The 11165-nt window shown below is 45.4% G+C and overlaps 1 protein-coding gene across 3 annotated transcripts in view; it reads right to left on the reverse strand.

Annotated features, from left to right (window-relative positions):
- The window catches only part of HPCAL1 (hippocalcin like 1), a 104451-nt gene extending 93572 nt beyond the window's left edge, over positions 1-10879 (reverse strand). For 2 of the 3 annotated variants that reach the window (XM_077812528.1, XM_077812527.1), the window contains exon 1: positions 10478-10879. The gene's annotated coding sequence lies outside the window, so the exon portion shown is untranslated. Of the gene's footprint in view, positions 1-2175; positions 2292-10477 lie in introns of those variants that run through there. The other variant, XM_077812531.1, reaches the window with a different exon arrangement.
- Positions 10880-11165: the final 286 nt, after the last annotated feature.

Raw genomic sequence — 11165 nt, forward strand, 5'->3', positions numbered from 1 at the left:
GTATATTATAACACCCAGAGGCCCCAATCAATATGAGGTTGGGGGCATTTTGCAGGGTATAGTACAAGCATACAGGAAAACATGGACCTTATAAGCTATGATGCCCTATCCTGCCAACACTTAAGCACATGCTTAATTTTAAGAACAAGAGTATTCCCACTATTTCAATTGGATTATCAAGTGTTTGCAAGATCAGGGTTTAAGTGGACAAATGGAATAGAGAAACCCATGAGTGAAATGCATAGCTATATGCCTTGTAATATTTTAAAAACCACCCTGGCTCACATTTTTGGGGCACTCACCTGGCTGGCTCCTAGTAGCTACCGCAATATTGATATTAAATAATCTGGGGCTTTTATACATGCACAGTAATATCTAGGAAGGAAGAAGAATTTTAAGTTTGCTCAGGAAATGCTATTCCTTTTATAGCCCTTATATGTATGGCAGGTAAGGGCTTCCGTTATTAATAGCCTCTCCCCATCACAAGGCAGGAAGCTAGAACTGCAACTAGCTAATCTTAGAAGACCCAACAACAGACCAGGCACCAAGCAACTAAATACAAGCAAAAACAAAAATGGAAACAACGCTAAATCTCAGCCAAATCACCCAAACACAGAACAAAATAAATGGATCCCATAACAGGCTTTGAAGCTCCCCAGACTCAGGCTCTGGCATGCTACTATGGGTGAGCAAATTCCCATGCTAAGAAATCCTCAACTGAAGGTGTTATGCTGCTAGCCAGAGCGTTCAATCCTATGAATGAAAGTGATCTCAGTGATCTATAACCAGTCAGGATGAGAGATGGTCTCTCGGAGGATCAGCACCCAGATCATTCAGACTTCTAAAGATAATCACTAGCATCATGAACTGTCCCCAGCTGTGCATCAGTGCAAAGGTCTGACTGAGTAGTGGGCACTTGTGTGATGAGCTCACAGCAGCCGGCCTCACTCAAAGTGAGAAAGTGCCTTCGGACCAACACAGGACCCACCTGGATGTTAAAAGGATAAACCTAAGCAGTACATGCCATACTCGCCCAGCCTGGAGGGAACACAGGCACAGATGAAAGTCATAAAGTTGACCAGTGAGGAACAGTTGCAGCCACTGCTGCTGGAGGGCAGGAAGAGCATGGATGCAATAAAACTCCCAGGAGACAAACCACTTTGACAAAAGGTGGATGTATATCCTCCGTGACTGGCGTAGGTGCTCCTTCAGCCTGCTCTTTTAGAGCATTCCCTTGACCAACAAGCATCATTTCTACCTTGCCAGGCCTGAGTCCCAGCCAATCTGCTTCCATGCAAACCCCCTCTCGTGGCTGCTCAGGGAGAAAGAGAAACTTGGGAATCAGTTTTCAGTGACAAAGGCAGAGTTTTGCAATGAAGTTCACTCTGTGAATAGCAATGAGTTGATTCTGCAATCTGATCTATGAAGGCAGACCCTTACTCCTAATGAATAGTCCCACTGAAGTCAACTGGGCTCCGCAGGAGCACAGGGGTTCTTCTGCCCGTACAGATCAGACTGCAGAATCAGGGCCTCATTTAAGGAGAATATGCAGCATTGGGAAAGTAAAGTAAAGATTATATCCTAATGGAAAGGAGTCTAAATTATGTACTTTTCTTTAATATGCTAAGAACAATTTGCTCTCATTTAGTGTATAGTCTGAGAGGAAAAACGTCCCTTAGTAATTAAGACTAATCTCTAAAAAAAGGCTGAAATTTACAACACTAACATAAACCAACATTCTCCAGAAGGAGCACTATTTTTCTCTCACTCACAATGCATGTTTCAAAGATCAGATCTGAGTGCAGAAAACAAAGTTCTGTGAATTAGAAATCTTCTTGCGTCATAGTAAAGTCAACAGGTAGCTCTAAAGACTTGCTCCTATTCTCTTTCGGGCCCATCAACTCCGAATGAAACAGGATTAGACCCTAAGGCCTGGGCTACACTGGGGGGGGGGGGGGTGGTTCACATAGCTGAAGTCGAAGTATCTTAGTTCGAGTTACCTGGTCGTCCTCACGGCGGCGTGACAACTGGTGGCGGCTCCTGCCGAGGTGGAGTACAGGCGTCGATCCCCAATAGATCGATCACTACCTGCCGAGCCGGTGGGTAGTGAAGATGTACCCTAAGTCAGCAATGTTTTACACAGATTTGAAAAACACCAACCAGCCTAGGACTTGCCTTATCGAGAAGCTGTTTGACGCTGTGGTTAACAGGATTCTTCATGCTTGTGTTTCGAAGGGAGGTGCGGGAAAAGAGAGGTGAAACTCCTATAGTCTATTTAGTTTTTCAACATCCTAGGGAGAAAAAAAAAAACAAAAAACATCCCTAATCTCCTGCAAAAACAACAAAAATCCACCTACCAAGCACTTCAGTGGAAATCAATTTCCTAAAGGCAATCCAGACACTTTAAATTAAAAAAAAAAACAAAAAAAAAAAAACACCACACCTTAGGCATAATACTCCTCTCAACTGCATAAGTGTACCTCAGGCCTTAGAATCATAGAATATCAGGGTTGGAAGGGACCTCAGGAGGCCATCTAGTCCAACCACCTGCTCAAAGCAGGACCAATCTCCAACCAAAGCACCCCAGCCAGGACTTTGTCAAACCTGACCTTGAAAACTTCTAAGGAAGGAGTTTCTACCACCTCCCTAGGTAACCCATTCCAGTATTTCACCACCCTCCTAGTGAAAAAGTTTTTCCTAATATCCAATCGAAACTTCCCCCACTGCAACTTGAGACCATTACTCCTTGCTCTGTTATCTGCTACCACTGAGAACAGTCTAGAGTCATCCTTTTTGGAACCCCCTTTCAGGTAGTTGAATGCAGTTATCTAATCCCCCCTCATTCTTCTTTTCTGCAGACTAAACAATCCCAGTTCCCTCAGCCTCTCCTCATAAGTCATGTGCTCCAGACCCCTAATCATCTTTGTTGCCCTTCGCTGGACTCTCTCCAATTTTTCCACATCCTTCTTGTAGTGTGGGGCCCAAAACTGGACACAGTACTCCAGATGAGGCCTCACCAATGTCGAATAGAGGGGAACGATCACGTCCCTCGATCTGCTGGCAATGGCCCTACTTATACAGCCCAAAATGCCATTGGCCTTCTTGTCAACAGCGTGCCCTTGTTGCCTCATATCCAGCTTCTCGTCCGCTGTAACCCCTAGGTCCTTTTCTGCAGAACTGCTGCCTAGCCATTCAATCCCTAGTCTGTAGCCTTGTCTACACTAAAGGGGAAAGTTGATTTAAGCTACATAATTTGAGTTATGAGAATAGCATAACTCAAATCAATGTAGCTTAGATCTACTTACTGCGGGGTCCACACTACGCTGTGTCAACGGGAGATGCTCTCCCGTCGACTCCCCTTCCTCTTCTCAATCTGGTGGACTATCAGAGTCGAATTCCGAGCAATCAGCGGTCGATTTAGCGGATCTTCACTAGGCCCATTAAACTGACTCCCTGTGGATCGATTGCTGCAGTGTCGATCCCAGCTGTAGTGTAGACAAGCCCTTAATTGACTTCAGTGGAGTTACTCGCAATTTACATCTATGTAAGTCAAAGGAGAATTAGGCCTGGTCTACACTTAAAAGTTAGGTCAATATAGTTACACTGCTCAGGGGTGTAAGTGCCATAGCTATGCCCAGCTAATCCTTGGTCTAGACGCAAACAGGTCAATGGAAGAATAGATATGCCACTATAATCCCTGCAGTGTGGATATCAGATCTCTTGGTGTCTGCAGAGAGATTTTAAGGTCCCATCAATGAAAAGCTGAATCATTTACTCATACTTACTGTGCTTTACTGGCCAGTGGCACCAATAAAAGCATCCCACAAGGATGGGTAGGAAACATCAGCATCCTTAGCACTGGCATGTGTTAAAATGTTCACTTAAAAGGTTCTGACTGTATTACAGAGATTAATCACAAGGCAGCAATTTAGAAAATATCTGCATTTGAAACACTCATTTTATGTTACGTTGTTATGGTTATCCGGGGGGGGGGGGGGGGAGAGAAAAACTGGGTTCAATCCGAGTACTTTCTGTGCCATCTATTGCACAAAGATCATTAGTTTCTAAGAAAGCCCTTAGGGACATACAATAAGTGCAATAAATCCCAACCCAAAAGAGAAAAAAAACCACCAATCAATTGGTGTCTAATCACCAATTGCATTCTACTATCTATTAAACCTATTTCCATGCTTATCTCATTTCTCCTCCCCCTTCCTCTCCACCTTCTAGAATTCACACCAAAGTTCACTGCTGCTAAGGAATCCTCTCTCAGTGAAAAGACAAGTTTTTGCAATATAATCTAATACACATTACAGATATTGCTATTTTCCTTAATTAAAATATTAATAAATCACAATTGGACCCTTTTCTAAATTCTACAATAGTTTAATAATTAATTAAGTAAGTGCTAGTGGTTATAAACCCACACATAAAAACCTACCAAACACTCAAGTTTCATAACTCATGCTCTAACCTTTTAAAAACAGATCATTTTGCCACACCATCAGATGACTTTTGTTCTAAGAAATGCAATGCAGTAAGTTTTGGGAAAGATTATTTACTGCTGAACACCCAATCAAAACAGGAGAAAGCAAGTGACGCCCTCCAAACCAGGATCAGACAATCGGCAGTACAACTACAAGCTTTCCTCCCCCTACACAATGGGCACAGAGCCAAGAGTAGAGGAATTCCATTCACAATACACTTTACAGAACTGAAAAAAATCTTGAAACTACAGAGCAACAAAGGCGTCCATTCTGTACCGATGTGCTCGTCTGCTCAGTGTTGAGGCGAATTAAAAACATGGAAAGGAAGGCTCATAATACACCCACACAGACTTGGCTTTGTGCCCCCAGAAGGCATTCTTTTTTCCTCCCTGCCACCCACACCACTGCCAGTTCTATAATGACTTAGCACAAGACACTTGTCAACTTCCAGCCAACAACAAGATACATTTCCTTAACTCAAGCCTGACCTACACCATCAATCTCTGTCAAGAGTAATGTTTGTGTTTTCAATAAATTACAACAGCCTACAACTTAATCACTAGAACTAAACACACACCAAGACATTCACAATAAAGTGTTCCTTGCTTTCTTTTCGGGTAGTAGATTGCATACACCCACATGCTTGTGTCTGGGAAAGTAAAACAAACACCTTTACAAGATGATCAGTACACTAGTTAATTTGTTACAACAGAAACATGGTCCAAAACAACAAAAATCAGTCTGACTTCTCAACCAACTTCATGACCTTTAGCCCTTAAAAATGGCAAATTTGTCAGGTCATCTCACACTGTCAAGCTCACTTCATACTTCTAATATTCAACCTCCCTCATAAAGTCTCCATATAAATGCACCATCTAAATGTTTTCTAACAACATTACGGGATACTTAAAAGGGACACCAATTTTAAAGTCCTCTTTCTGAAGATGTCCATATTACTATCACTGAAATATTAGAGAAAACTATTTTTTCCTGGTTTGTTTACTGCATGCCCATTCAGTTACATGACTACACCAGGGCAGTCAGTCAATTTGCTCTGCTGTCTGTACGAATATGCTGCAACAGGGGCAAGAAAACCCTCTTTTTAAAAAATGCTTTTGTAAAACCTGCAGAGGGCCTTAAAGGCAAGTGTAGTAGCTCAGGCTACATTAAGGGCATGGCTACACTTGCAGATGTAGAGCGCTGAGAGTGAAACCAGCCTTCGCAGAGCGCAGTAGGGAAAGCACTGCAGTCTGTCCACATTGACAGCTGACAGCGCACTGGCGTGACCACATTTGCAGCAGCACTGGGAACGCTGCATTATGGGCACCTATCCCAGCATGCAAGTGACTGCAACGTTCTTTTCAAATTGGGGTGAGGTGGAGTGTGACAGGGAGAGAGTGTTGTGTGTATGGGGGGGGAAGAGTGGGTTTTTGGGGTGCTAAGACTGTGTCAGCATGCTGTCTTGTAAGTTCAGACCCCTCTCCCCACCACCTCTCTCTCACTCACTCAAAGCAAACAGTAAATGTTTGCTTTTTCTAGGAGCTGATCAACAGCCCGCTTCCCCAACATGGAGCTTTGAAAGGGCATTTCCGCATTCCTGCAGCCAATTTCACAGCAGTGACAAGAGTGGCCACTTGACTTAAGCGGATTATGGGACATTTCTGGAGGCTGATCAGAGTGCAGTAAAGCAACACCTCGTTCACACTGGCGCTCCAGGAGGAGCGCAGCAAACGTTATTCCACTCGCTGAGGTGGAGTACCAGCAGCGCTGTAGCCATAGAGTCAGACCGCTCTACATGACTTGCCAGCGTGGGCAGGTAGTGAGCTGGTGTGCCCGGGGCTCCTTTATTGCGCTGTAACTCACAAGTGTACCCAAGCCCTTACTTCATGTTTCTGTGTTGACTAGTTTTCAAGTAGACTGCCTCTCTCAGGAAGTTTGATCATCCAAAAATGTGTCTGATTCAGAGTGAAGCACACTTTGTCTAATGTGAACTAGTAATAAGAATTAATTGAACTACTTGGTTCCTGCTTGATCATGAAAGGATCAGACACAAAAAGGACAAGGAAGAGCTGTGTATATTGGGGGGGGGGGATGGGAGGGGAGAGAGAGAGAGTAGCATTTGTGGTTTCTTCCATGTTTGTAATTCAGATGCTTTAAAAAAAAAAAAAAAAAAAGAAGACACATAGGTCTTACTAGTCACCTTATGAGTTATAAATAACACTTTTTAATAGCAATGGCATACCTCAGCCAGTGCACTCCAGGGGAATTACAGCACATTTCAGATTGTTAAAATCAATTCAGCCTCAAACTTGTACCTTATAGCATCACTGAAGTACTCAAGCACAAAGGAATGCACTTTTATTGTATATTTGAACCAACAAAATCTCCTGGTTAAAAAGTAATGGAATACTGAACTCCCAGAGACACACAAGATTTCCAGAAGAATCATTTCAGCATTTATTCTTTCAGCTGTAAATTCAGGAGGCAGGCAGATACTTGACTTCAATATTTTGTTTACGAATATACAGATACTTTGCTATTATACTGTGAAGCAGAAGACGACAACAGGCAGAAGACATATTGGCTGGGAGACAATGTGTTGGTTTATAGCGCTATCACACAACCACAAGCTTGTGAAAGCTTTTGTTCAGCAATAGACTGGCAAAGTGAAGATAAAATACGCTTATACATTTGTTCAACTTCAGAATGGCAGCACGTTATTGTAGCAATTGGAATTTCAGACATTGAAAACATTTTACGCTCATTAAGGTTAAAACTAACAGCTCTGCAAACTGAAATCCTACAGTGACAGAACCTATTGCATAGACACCCAATGCAGCATGTTACTTCATTAATACAGTCAACATGACTGGAGATAAGTTAAAATTACCTCTTGCCAACAGAAATTAACATGAGTTAAGCTCTGTTTCTTCTCTATGCACCCCAACTTCAGTATATATTTTCTGATATAGACTACAGTCAAGAGAAACTGATCCTAAATCAAAACATTTTGTTTAATACTAGAAACCGAGGGCTGAATACAGATTTAAAAACATTGGCTGCTCTTGCAATCAGTGGAAGACAGACTGTTTTAGTTGTTGAATCTGACCTAAAGTCAGGTTTTAAGAAATGATCAACAGATACTTAGAAAGGCAACATCCCCAACATCAGCACATTCTGCACGCATGCACACATACATTGACGCATTAGAAATACAGCCTCTCATCACTATAACATTAAGAAAAATCTACAACCCAGAAAGCTAAGCAGGATAACAATCTGCTTGAATTACTAGCATTTCTGCCCCACTCAAATCCAAACAACGGATGTATTGTCAGTTTTTTAGAACGTTACCATTTCTAGCCAGTGGCCCATGTGTCCCCCCTGCAAAAACAAACAAACAAAAAAAACAAAACAAAACTGTCATACCCCAACTTTAACATAATTTGGACCACAAAGTAATCTGTATTATTAATTCAGAACAATGGTACCCTGCAGTCTACCACAAGGAAAGAGCTGCTTGGATGATCAGAAGTTTCCACATGTTGCACTAGATTAGAGCAGGAGTTCTCAAACTTCATTGCACTGCAACCCCTTTCTAACAAAAAAAAGTTTACTATATGACCTGAGGAGGGGGGACCAAAGTTTGAGTCCACCCAAGCCCCACCAGCTTGGGGGGGGGGGGGGGAGAACCCAGGGCGCAGGAGCCAAAGTCAAAGTCCAAGGCCTTCAGACCCAGGTGGGGGGCCTACAACCTGAGCCGGGCTACCCAGGCTGAAGCCCTCCGGCTTTGACTTTGGCCTCAGGTGGTGAGGCTCGGGCTTTCGCCCCAAGGTGATGAGGTTTGGGCTTTGCCTTCAGCCCCAGGCCCCAGCAAGTCTAACGCCACCTCTGGTAACCCCATTAGAAAGGGCTTACGACCCACTTCGGGATCCTGACCCCAAAGTTTGAGAACTTCTGAATTAGAGGATACCTAACATTCAGTTGTTCACATGCACCAAGGAGCCTATTGTAAGAAAGAGAACATTCAGAAGTCACAGCAATGTGCTTGTGGTTCTACTCAGCATCAGATGGTCAAAGCTGTTCCCAAAGGAGAGTGGGCAGGGCATTTCAAAGTCATAGCAGATTAATTGTTCCCACAGCTTTACTTGCCAATGACAGCAGGAAGCACCAAAGCAGTGTTGGCATGAGTATGCAAGACAGCTTTATCATAACAGTTTACTGAAACTCTCCATGGTCTTGCTGGAGCTGCATTTTAGCGATAGGAGGTTTTGAGGCAGAATTACAAGGAATGGCTCAGAGCCACTGGAAAATACCCTTAATATTAAGAGGAGGAAAACGAGTGTGCACATTCTCAGTCTCCATCCCCTTCTCTCCCTATTATAAGAAATATAGTCATAGAGTTTCTTTTTGCAGCTAGGTACATTATACTTATGATCTCATGACAAAGTTTACTTGTAAACATTCCTGGATGTGACAAAGTCCCCATTTTTTAAAAAAAACCAAACATCTAGTGGTGATTAAACAGCAGAATGAGCATATACAGTATTTGAAGACAAAAAGGTTCCATTTCAGACAACACTGCATTACATAACTTTCACTCAGGAAAGGGTTATTTGTACGGAAATTCATTGGTAAAAATGTAAGTGTGCCATTTTACATATAATTTCTTGTAAATCTCAACATTTCATAATAACCTCAAATACGCACTCTCTTTCTACAGATCATTAAGCAAATGACAACTCTAATGCTAATTTAAAATCGACTAAAACCCTTTTCAGCAAAGAACCCACTAAAGTGTAAATAGGTAACTGTTCAGATCTAGGGTCTCTCTCACCAGCCAGCCTGGCTTTTGTTTTTCTGAGCAATCTCTTGAAGACACCAGTAAAGAACACAAAGATTTTCTGGAAGGACATTCTCTAGAGTATGGCGAGTAGGAAGTTCCGTTTTTAAATAGTTTGTTTAATCACAGTGTAATGCTTATGCATTTATAAGTCTGACTGGTAAAAGATTAACCACCATTACTGTGAGCCCTGGGGTCTCTGCTTAACTTTAATCATCATATTTTTCTGCTAAATTAGACAATCCACATGCACACCCACATACCCAGACACACACACATATATATATATATATACACACACATACATATACACACACATACATACATACACACACACATCCACACACACATACATACATACACACACACATCCACACACACGTGCATACCTGTAGTCAGGCAGAGAAAAAAGCAGCACATCTCATTTCACACCCCCACAATCAGAGTAGTGGGTTAACTGTGAAATCCAAGGAATTAAAATAGTAAATCTGCACCATACAAACAGGGCTGGAGAGGAGGAGAGGACTGTTATAGTTAATAAGGAAGGGTTCCAGAAGTAAAGAATGATACATTTTGTTGAACTCACCACGAATCATGATCTACTAGACTTAACAAAATACCACAACATTGTTAGGAAGCTACTGGAAAGGCGGGTCTCCCTAACTGCTAAGGTCACAGACCAAACGAGAAGGAGAGACTAAAAACTCTGCTGCCTGGAACCCTGGAGGAAATGAGAAAGGTCTGGGACGATCTCTAAAGACCCATCGTCCCCACCCACCCCACCTTGTATCGGCTTCCCCGGTGGGGGAACACGATCAAAAGATGCACGCACGCACCCCACTGACAGCTGGCACCGACTGCATCGAGCTGCGGGTTTTAAACCCGAACTTGTTTGAAAATCGCCGGCCGTATGAAAGGGGAGCTCAATCGCTGCAGAACCCTGCCTGCCTGCCGCCTGGTTACATTTCCCCTATTCCCAAGGCTAGGAGAGGAGCCGATTACCTCACCCCCCAACCCGCCGGGGGAAGGGTAACGTGGGGGGGAGGGGGTGGCTCACAGGGGGAGAAGAGAAAACAACGCATCAAACCGAAGGGGGGTCCCCCCAGCAGCGCGCCAAGGGGGCACGGGCGCCGCTCACCGCCCTTACCGGGTCCTGGGGCTGGGCTGGGCTCGCCGCGCTCCGGCTGCCGGGGTGGGACGCTCCCAGGCCGGACCCGCGCGAAGTGAAGCGCTCGCTGCGGCTCGGCGGCGGCCGCGGTCCCGGGAGCGGCGGCTCCGCTTCGGGCTGCGAAGAGAGAAAGGCGACGGGCAGCGGGGCGAGCGAGGAGCGAAAGAGGAAACGAGCCGCCGGCTCCGGGCAGCGGGGCGGGGAGGGAGGGAGGGAGGCAGCGGCAGCCGCCCTGGGACCCGCGGGGAGACCGAACTTGGCAGCGGAGGGAGGCTGGGCTGGGCTGGGCTGGGCTGGCCGGCGCGGCGCTCTCCGCGCGGTCACTGACACTGCCGCATGCGGCGCCCCGCGCTGCCGCGGCGCAAGCTCCGCGCTGGTCTCTGCCCCCGAGCCCCCAGCCAAGGCGCGACGGCCTATTGGCTCCGGGAGCGGACCAACGGCGGGCCGGGGGGAGGGCGCCGGGCGCCGTCGGGCCCGCCCCTCTGTGCAAGGGAGCCGCGGGGGGCGCTGGCGGCCCGGGGTGTGGGCGGCGCCTCCTACAGCAGGAGCCGGTCGGTCTCTCCCTCCCCGCTGCTGGGCCTGGCAGGGCAGGAAGTAGCGAGAAGTCCGGGAAAGTGGCGCGCGCGGCGGGGTGGTGCGCGCCCAGCTGCCCCCGGCCGCCACGCGC

The sequence above is a fragment of the Eretmochelys imbricata genome, chromosome 3, assembly GCF_965152235.1.
Source record: "Eretmochelys imbricata isolate rEreImb1 chromosome 3, rEreImb1.hap1, whole genome shotgun sequence".
NCBI classification, from domain to species: domain Eukaryota; kingdom Metazoa; phylum Chordata; order Testudines; family Cheloniidae; genus Eretmochelys; species Eretmochelys imbricata.